We start from the raw sequence: 9,275 nt of genomic DNA on the forward strand, positions 1-9,275 counted from the left end.
AAGGTGTCATGCAAATGAAGTAAATAAATATACTGTTCAATGACTAGATGACTCTTTGGGTCCCTTCCAATCCTATGATTTTTCTATACAACTAAAACAAACATTAAAAAACCCATTAGGTGCGCTTCCCCAGCCCATCAGGCATATAGAGGTAGCAGTGTGGACAGCCACACCCACACTGCCTCTGATTCAGCTGCCAAAGGCACAGGAGAGGGAGCCAGACAAAGTTGGCCACCTCAACCTATCTCACAGAGTGAAGTAGACAGGCGAACTAATGCCAGTGTGCAGTGGAAGAAGCAAAGATCACCAGTGTCGAAGCAATGATTCTTCAACATCAACTTCATTGGACTGGTCATGTTGTGCGGATGCCTGATTACTGTCTTCCAAAGCAACTACAGTGGTACCTCAGGTTAAGAACTTAATTCGTTCTGGAGGTCTGTTCTTAACCTGAAACTGTTCTTAACCTGAGGTACCACTTTAGCTAATGGGGCCTTCCGCTGCCGCCACACCACCGGAGCACAATTTCTGCTCTCATCCTGAAGCAAAGTTCTTAATTCGAGGTACTATTTCTGGGTTAGCGGAGTCTGTAACCTGAAGCAACTGTAACCCAAGGTACACTGTACTCTATTCCAAACTTAAAAATGGAAAGCGTAATGCTGGTGGTCAACAAAAGAGGTTCAAAGACTCTCTCCAGGCAAATCTAAAAAAAATGTAGTATAAACACCGACAACTGGGAAACAGTGGCCTGCGAGCACTCCAATTGGAGAACAGCCTTTATCAAAGGTGACACGGGTTTTGAACACTCGAACTCAGGATGAAAGGGAGAAACATGCTAAGAGGAAGGCATATTTGGCAAACTCTCACTATGATCAACTCCTGCCCAGAAACTTATGTCCCCACTGTGGAAGGACGTGTGGATCCAGAATTGGCCTCCACAGTCACTTATGGACTCATTGTTAAAACTGTGTTTATGGAAGACAATCTTACTCGGCTATGAGTGATCGCCAAAGAAGCTGTGAGGGTGAAATGGAGAGGGGGAAGGAAGCCTGTGCTGTGCGCATAGCTGTCAACTTCTCCCTTTTCTTGCGAGGAATCCTATTCGGAATAAGGGAATTTCCCTTTAAAAAGGGGGAAAGTTGACAGCTATGGCTGTGCGCCCCGCCTTCAGCTCCTTGGAGGAAAAGATGGGGTGCAAATGCAATAGGTAAATAGACTCCTGCATTGCAATTTTTTCAAAAAAATGCATTAGCTGCGGTGCTGGACCGGGCAGACCCCGGCCAGGCAAGGGATGCGTCGGAGTCCCAAGAACTACGAGTCCCAGAGTGCTCAGCAGCGGCGCTGAGGCTGCGCAACCGCCTTGCCTGGCTTGGCTGCAGAGAAGGAGGGAGCGCCTTGCCTGTTGACAGCCCTCTGGGGTGGGCTTTTCTCTTTTTTGGTGGGTGGGTGAGAGCGCGCGGGCGAGAGAGGAGCGCACCATGCAGAGAGAGGCCGGCAGGCGGACGGGATAAATCGTGCGTCCGCCCAGGAGCAGCGGGCAACGGTGCAGCAGCTGGTAAGCCTGCGGTCGTCATCCCCCCCCCCCCATCCCGACCCCCGGATCTCTCCCACCTCGGGATGCGTGCATGCAGGCACGCGCGCTCGCTGCCACCCCACCCGCCCTGCCCCGAAGGATGGAGCCGAGCATCCTTCACCAGCCAAACTCCCTTCTGCAAGGAGAGCCCGGAGATGATGGCATGGGGTACATAGCAGCCAATTCCTGGGAGCCGAGGTCCCTTGCCCCCCCCATAAAATATTTGAGGGGTCCAGGGATCTCCAAAGTTGATGGGCATTGCCATCCAAATGGTATGTGCGCCCCGCATCTTGTGATCGATTATGCGGGGCTTCCTTTCCCCCACCAATATTTTATTCAGGTTGGCACCCCTAATGGGGTGCAATGGTGCATTCTCACCCCACCTCTCCTGGATCTGCCTGGGGGTGAAGCCACTCATATATCTGAGCCGCGGATGGGACAGAATGGTCCCCGCGTCGCCTGCTGCTCGCATACATCTCCTAAAGATGTACTATGCAATGATGCTCCGTAGAGGCTCAGCCGCCTCTGTTGCCAGGCGGTGCGGGCCGTGTGTGTGGGTTGCGGGGGGGGGGACGGCGCTATGGGGAGGGGCGATGTATTGGATGTGGGGCCTTCTCGGGTCTTTTCCCAGGGGGAACCCGCCCGGGAAGCAGAGGTGGGGCACGGAGGAGCGGTTTCCAATAATACAGCAGATCTTTGCCAAAGGGAGCCACTCGCCTGGGAAATGGGCAAAGGGGCAGAGGCGAGCGGGTTCAAGAGGAGCAGGACCAGGGATGCCAATCTGAATAAAATATATGGGGGGGGAGTCCCCCAGGTAAGCCTCGCCCCTGCATAATCGATCGCAAGATGCAGCATGCACACACCATTTGTTGGCAATGCCCATTAACTTGGGGGGGGGGGAGGCAGGCCCCCTCAATTATTTTATTGGGGGGGTGCGAAGGCCCCTATGAGCAGGAATCCGGATTAGAGCTTTGCCAAAGGGGACTCGGTCAGAAAAGTGCAGAGGGAATGGGTACACATACAAATAATAGTAAAAAAAATGAATAATAATAGCAATAATTCTCCTCATCCCAAAGAGGTTTCACTTTGATCTTGCAGCACTGGGTTCCTTGGTGTTTGTGTGTGTTTTAGGATAATAATGGATTGCTGTTGCTATCGTGTGTGTGTGTGTGTGTTTTAAAATGCTTCTATCATGAGAAGTGGGCGTCGTCAGGTGGTCGGTGAGAGAGCAAGGGGCTGCTCGAACTCTGAACTTCCTGCCCTGACCAGGATGGGGCTGGACTAGATGACACCTGGAGAGCCCTCTCTCTGACTCTTACGATTCTGTGGCATGTGGTGGTTCTTTAATAGGTGTGTGTGCACTTAAGATATTTATAAAGCCCTTTGCTAGTGGTCCTCGATAAACGGCTTACATAGAAATGCTAAAACAGTAGGCACCTGTTTAAAAATAGTATAAAAATAGCAAACACAAGCTACAAAGGACAGGGTGGGGGCTTTTAAAAAAATCTCTATTTCTCCTCTGCTCAGGGCAAGATGGTTCTTGAGTAGGCTCTCTGGTGGCGTGGGAGAGGCAGAACGAGATGATGGAAATAGACTGTTCTGCCTCTTCTTTCCCCTCCCCCTTTAAGCATTTTAAGGTGTCCTAGGGATGCTGGTGGCGCTGTGGGTTAAACCACAGAGCCTAGGACTTGCTGATCAGAAGGTCGGCGGTTCGAATTCCCGCGACGGGGTGAGCTCCCGTTGCTCGGTCCCTGCTCCTGCCAACCTAGCAGTTCAAAAGCACGTCAAAGTGCAAGTAGATAAATAGGTACCACTCTGGCGGGAAGGTAAACGGCGTTTCCGTGTGCTGCTCTGGTTCGCCAGAAGCGGATTAGTCATGCTGGCCACATGACCCAGAAGCTGTACGCCGGCTCCCTTGGCCAATAAAGTGAGATGAGCGCCGCAACCCCAGAGTCAGTCATGACTGGACCTAATGGTCAGGGGTCCCTTTACCTTTACCTAGGATTCTTTAGGTGGGTTTCTAGAAAGCTGCCTTATACTGAGTCGGACCACTGGTCCATCTATCTCAATATTGTCTTCACTGGCTGGCAGCTGCTCTCCAGGTTTTCAGGCTGTGAAAAATTCCCAGCCCTTATTTGGAGAGGATGGAACCTGGGACCTCATTCCTGCAAAGCAAACTAGATGAATTTATTGACCCTTGGGGTCCATTCCGACTCTACAATTCTGTGATTCAAACTGAGCTGCAGCCCCCTCCCCAGCTGCTGCAAGAGATGAACAACACAACCCTGTGTGTGTTTCCTCAGAAGTAAAGTCCCATTGTGCTGAATGGCGCTTACACACCCTAGTCAGTGTGTTTGGAATTTCAACCTAGCATAGTTAACCTTTCAGAATTGCCTTGATTCTCCCCAGCGCCGCAGATGTAATAGATAAGAAGAAAGGGAGGTGGTTGTGCTATTTAGTTCTGAATGGGTGGGGCACTGAAAAGAAGAGCAATTAAAAATATTACTTTAAGTGTCCTGTATTTTTTTTTTATAGATTTGACAGGGATTTTTTCAATAAGATAAATGCATAACATAAAACAGTACCTGGAGACAGGATGGTGCATTAAGTAAAAAATACGAACGAATAAATAAAATAGGTTCCTGTATGCTAGTAGATAAAATGCACAGATTCCTTCCGCGAATATTTCACAGTGCTCCTAACACTGTGGGTGGATTTGCATTTTCTTGCGCCAACATGTGATAGAAAGACCCAATTTTCCAACAAAAATGACTGCAGGGTTGCTGACCCTTTCCCCTTAATATGCATTTTTTAAAATGCAACAATAACAACAACCAGATAACATCCTTAAGATAGTTCATTAAAAAAAAAGAGATTAAAATGGACCCAGCTGCCCGAGTCAAACAGCTTTTCTCCCGCATTATCTTTGACTGAGCATCCCCTGCAGAGGACCTCCCTATAATCCAGCTGTGGTTGTGTAATCAGCAGAGGCTAAGAACAAGGAAAGTCATCTTGCCAAATGCTCATGCCAAAAGAAGCAGAATAAGGGGAAAAAATTACAACAAACCATTTCACATCTTTGCTTCAGGACAAAGCAAGAAGCTTTTAGGATCATCAGCCACTGTACCCAAGAGCTAAATCTCCTTTCTCTCTCTTTCCCACAAATCCTAAACATGGCAACCAGCTGGATCCTGAGAATGGAACTGCCAAGCAGGGGTGGTGAGCCTCAGACCTGGGGGTCGTGGCCCCCCAGGCATCTCTGCCTGGCCCTCGGGACTCTGCTGACACCATGCTGCCCCTCCCTCCCAGGTCACACCCAGCACGGATCCTGCTCCTCGCCTACCTCTAGTGATTTTTACTTGGCTGAAATGTGTCCTTGAACTGTGACAATTCCTCTCGTTTGCCTGGGCATAGGATGGAAAGTGGTTGTGTGTTTGCCAACCCCAGCCTTTGCCGCACTTGCCACTGGCTTGCGGCCCCCCGGATAGGAGCTTCCCCACCCCTGCTGCTGAGCCTTACCTAACAACACCCCCTTTTTCTTGAGAAGTCATGTGCAGATGAGATGATCTGAGTGCTAAGTAGTGCTGAATTATCTTCGTTCTACATGCTTTGAAGCTGTAGTCCAGGGGTCAGCAAACTTACCGCGCCTCGGGCCGGTGTCTCCAGCGCCGATCGCGCGACGGGCCAGAGGGCGGGGAAGCGAGTGCCCAGACGTGTGCACACACGCTATTTCCGACGCTCTTCCGGGTCAGAGGAGCACTGGAAATAGCTTGTGCGCATGTGCACGGGCCTCCTCCGACCCTGATGTGCACCGGATAATGCTTGCGCATGCGCAAATATCACTTGTGCATGCGCAAATAATGCTTGCGCATGAGCACAAGCTATTTCCGGTGCTCCTCCAATAAGAGTGGGTGGCAGGGGTCACTGTGGGCCAGATAAACAAGTCCCTTGGGCCTTATCCGGCCCGCGGACCCTAGTTTGAGGATCCTTGCTATAGTCGCATTTCAGGTCCCAGCTAGCAGAGACTGGGAAATCAGCCCTGTGGGAGTAAGCTGGGATAGCTCAATCCACAGAGCGTGAGGCTCTTAATCTCAGGTTGTGGGTCCGAGAGCCTTGTGTTGCGCAAAAGATTCCTGCATTGCAGGGGGTTGGAATAGATAATTCTTGCGGTCTCTTCCAACTCTATGATTCTACAAGACGCCCTGAAGAGATGCTGCCCTTCAGAATATACATGACTTTTTATCAATGAGGAACTTGACTCAATACGTGGGCTCCTCCAGATAATCCCGTTTACTGAGTGTTTGTCCTGATTTGTTGGCCCAAAGCTTACAGAATCATAGAACTGGAAGGGCCTAGGACCCACGTACCTATGGGACTGCCTCTCCTGGTATGCCCCGTGGAGGACCTTAAGGTCCACAAATGACAGCACCTTGGAGGTCCCAGGTCGCAAGGTGGTTAGACTGGTCGCAACTAGGGCCAGGGCCTTTTCAGTACTGGCCCCGACTTGGTGGAACACTCTGTCACAAGAGACTAGAGCCCTGCGGGACTTGACATCTTTCCACAGGACCTGCAAGAAAGAGCTGCTCCGCCTGGCCTTTGGTTTGGACTCAGCCTGACCATTATGTTTACCTCCCCTTATGGTTTTTATTATGGGCTATTTTTAAAATGAGGCTGCATTTTAAATTGCATTTTAACCTGTATTTTAAATTGTTTTTTTCCCCTATTATGTTTTTACTGTAATGTTATTGGTGTTAGCCACCCTGAGCCTGGCTCTGGCCGGGGAGGGCGGGGTATAAATAAAATTTATTATTATTATTATCATCATCATCATCTAGTCCACTCTCCCACAATGCAGGAATATGCAGCTGTCCCATACGGGGATTGAACCTGCAACCTTGGCGTTATGAGCACCACGCTCTAACCAACTGAGCTATCCGCCCCCTCTGCGGAGCTTAGACTATGTCTGGTCTTTGTTGAGCATTTGTTCTGATTTGCTGGTGGGGAGGTTATACAATAATGAGCACTCAAGCAGACTTGCCTCTGGGGTGTTTATGTGCCTTGCTGTTCATCATGTGTTCGTCCTGAGCTCTCCACTGTATTTTCCTAACAGCGAAAACACTGGGTGCGTTGCAACACAGCACTTTCATCTACTTCAGTTGCGCAAACCTAAATTTCCGGCATGCGCTTGGATCTCTCTCTCATGAAATGCTGGCGGGCTGGAGGTGACCTAAGTTAGTTCCACATGTTGCCAGGTGATGTTTGGAGAGCCTTTTAGCACCGCTTTTGGCACAGAGCAGAACATCATGTGCCAGACTTTTCATTTTGTATTAAGATCTGGAACTGGCTGGAAGGCAGATTTATATTTCCAGCTCATGAGTGATGTGTCTTTGAGAGTACCTTTAATACATGACCTCTTTTGGACGTGCATCATCCATTATCCAACCTGCTTCTTTCTTCTTTTTCTTCTTTGGCGATCACTCGTAGTCCAGTAAGATTGTCTTCCATAAACACAGTTTTAGCAGTGAGTCCGTAAGTGACTGTGGAGGTCAATTCTGGATCCACACGTCCTTCCACAGTGGGGACATAAGTTTCTGGGCGGGAGTTGATCATAGTGAGAGTTTGCCAAGCGTGCCTTCCCCTTAGCACGTTTCTCCCTTGCGTTCTGAGTTCGAGTGTCTTCAAAGCCTATGACACCTTTCGTAAAAGCTGTTCTCCAATTGGAGCCCCCTCAGGCCTGTGTTTCCCAGTTGTCGGTGCTTATACTACATTTTAAAAGATTTGCCTTGAGAGAGTCTTTGAACCTCTTTTGTTGACCACCAACATGTGGAGGAGCGGAGACACGAACCCGGTTCCCCAGATTACGAGACTACCGCTCTTAACCACTGCACCACACTGGCTCTCAAATGACTGGACCTAATGGTCAGGGGTCCCTTTACCTTTACCTTTAGCCCCGATGGATGCAGGTGGGCATGGTGAATCATTTGAGCCTGACTGCCTGATCTGGAGCCATATGGTGTAGTGGTTAGTGTGTCAGACTTGTACAGTGGTACCTCGGGATGTGAACGGGATCTGTTCCGGAGCCCCGTTTGCATCCTGAATAGAACATAAGACACGACTGCACGTCTGCGCGTGCGCGGGTTGTGTTTCGCCGCTTCCAAGCATGTGCGTGACATCATTTTGACCTTCTGTGCATGCGCATTCGTGAGCGGCGAAACCCGGAAGTAATGCGCTCCATTACTTCCGGGTTGCCGCGGAGCGCAAACTGAAAATATTTATCCTGAAGCATATTTATTCTGAGGTAAGTGTACCTGGGAGACCAGGGCTCAAATCCCCACTCAGCCATGAAACTCACAGGGTGACCTTGGGCCCGTCACTGACTCTCAGCCCTACCTACCTCACAAGGTTGTTGTGGGGGTTAAACGAGGAAGGGGAGAACCAGGTATGCCCCCTTGAGCTCCTTGGAGAAAAAGTTGGGATATAAACGGAATAAAGCAATAAATAAAATACAGCGCTGCCTGATCCCTGAGATTATGGGGGAAATATCTGTTGGCAGTCCCCTGTGGCTCAGAGTAGCTATTAGGTAAGCCATGTATTCAGTGTTGTGGCCCAAGGTGGATCTACACATGGGGGTGGGGGGATCGCTATAAATAAGTCAGAAATTAAATTGTAATAATAATAATAATAATAATAATAATAATAATAATAATAATAATAATAAAAAAAAAATAATAATTTTATTTATACCCCGTCCTCCCCAGCCAAGACCGGGCTCAGGGCGGCTAACAACCAATTATAAAAACAAGTTGATTAAAATACAACTTAAAAAACAAGATTAAAATACGACATTAAAACATTAAGATGCAGCCTCATCACAGGAGGAGAAAGGAAAAAAGAAAGAGGGGGAGGGAATCAAATTGATTCTAAGCCAAAGGCCAGGCAGAACAACTCTGTCTTACAGGCCCTGCGGAAAGAAATCAGATCCTGCAGGGCCCTGGTCTCATGAGACACAGCGTTCCACCAGGCCGGAGCCAGTGTTGAAAAGGCCCTGGCTCTGGTTGAGGCTAATCTTACTTCCTTAGGGCCTGGGACCTCTAGGTGTTGCTATTTATGGACCTTAAGGTCCTCCGTGAAGGGCTTTAAAGGTCAAAACCAGCACCTTAAATCTGACCCTGTACTCCACCCGGAGCCAGTGCAGCTGGAAAAGCACTGGGTGAATCTGCTCCCATGGCAGAGACCCCGTGAGGAGCCTCGCTGCAGCATTCTGCACCCGCTGGAGTTTTTGGGACAGCTTCAAGGGCAGCCCGCGTAGAGCGAATTACAGTAGTCAAGCCTGGAGGTGACCATCGCATGGATCACTGTGGCCAGGTTGGGATGGGAAAGGTAAGGGACCAACTGCTTGATGTGGTGAAGGTGGAAAAATGTCGCCAAAAGGGGGGGAAACCCGCTATGTAAAAATTGCATAGAAATTTCTTTTGCTCTCCGGCGCCATCTAGTGTTACATTTTTATAACACATTCAAGGCATTGTGTTGTTGTTTTTACTAATGTAGCTGAGTCCCTAGTCTGTGGAAATCCCTCCCAACTGAGATCTGACAGGCACCCTCCTTGCTTAACTTCTGGTGCATGACAAAGACTTTCTTATTCCAGCAGGCACTTCCATGTAGTGTTGGATCTGATGATGTCTTATTGGTTCATTCTCTGCATTTT

At 49.2% G+C, this 9,275-nt stretch overlaps 1 protein-coding gene across 1 annotated transcript in view; it reads left to right on the forward strand.

Moving 5' to 3' along the window:
* The first annotated feature begins 1,368 nt into the window (after positions 1 to 1,368).
* Positions 1,369 to 9,275, forward strand: part of TMOD2 (tropomodulin 2) — a 55,897-nt gene continuing 47,990 nt past the window's right edge. Inside the window, exon 1 of the mRNA XM_083586930.1 lies at positions 1,369 to 1,552. The gene's annotated coding sequence lies outside the window, so the exon portion shown is untranslated. The remainder of the gene's footprint in view (positions 1,553 to 9,275) is intronic.

This window comes from Podarcis filfolensis (genome assembly GCF_964270895.1).
Source record: "Podarcis filfolensis genome assembly, chromosome: 14".
In the NCBI taxonomy this organism is placed as follows: domain Eukaryota; kingdom Metazoa; phylum Chordata; class Lepidosauria; order Squamata; family Lacertidae; genus Podarcis; species Podarcis filfolensis.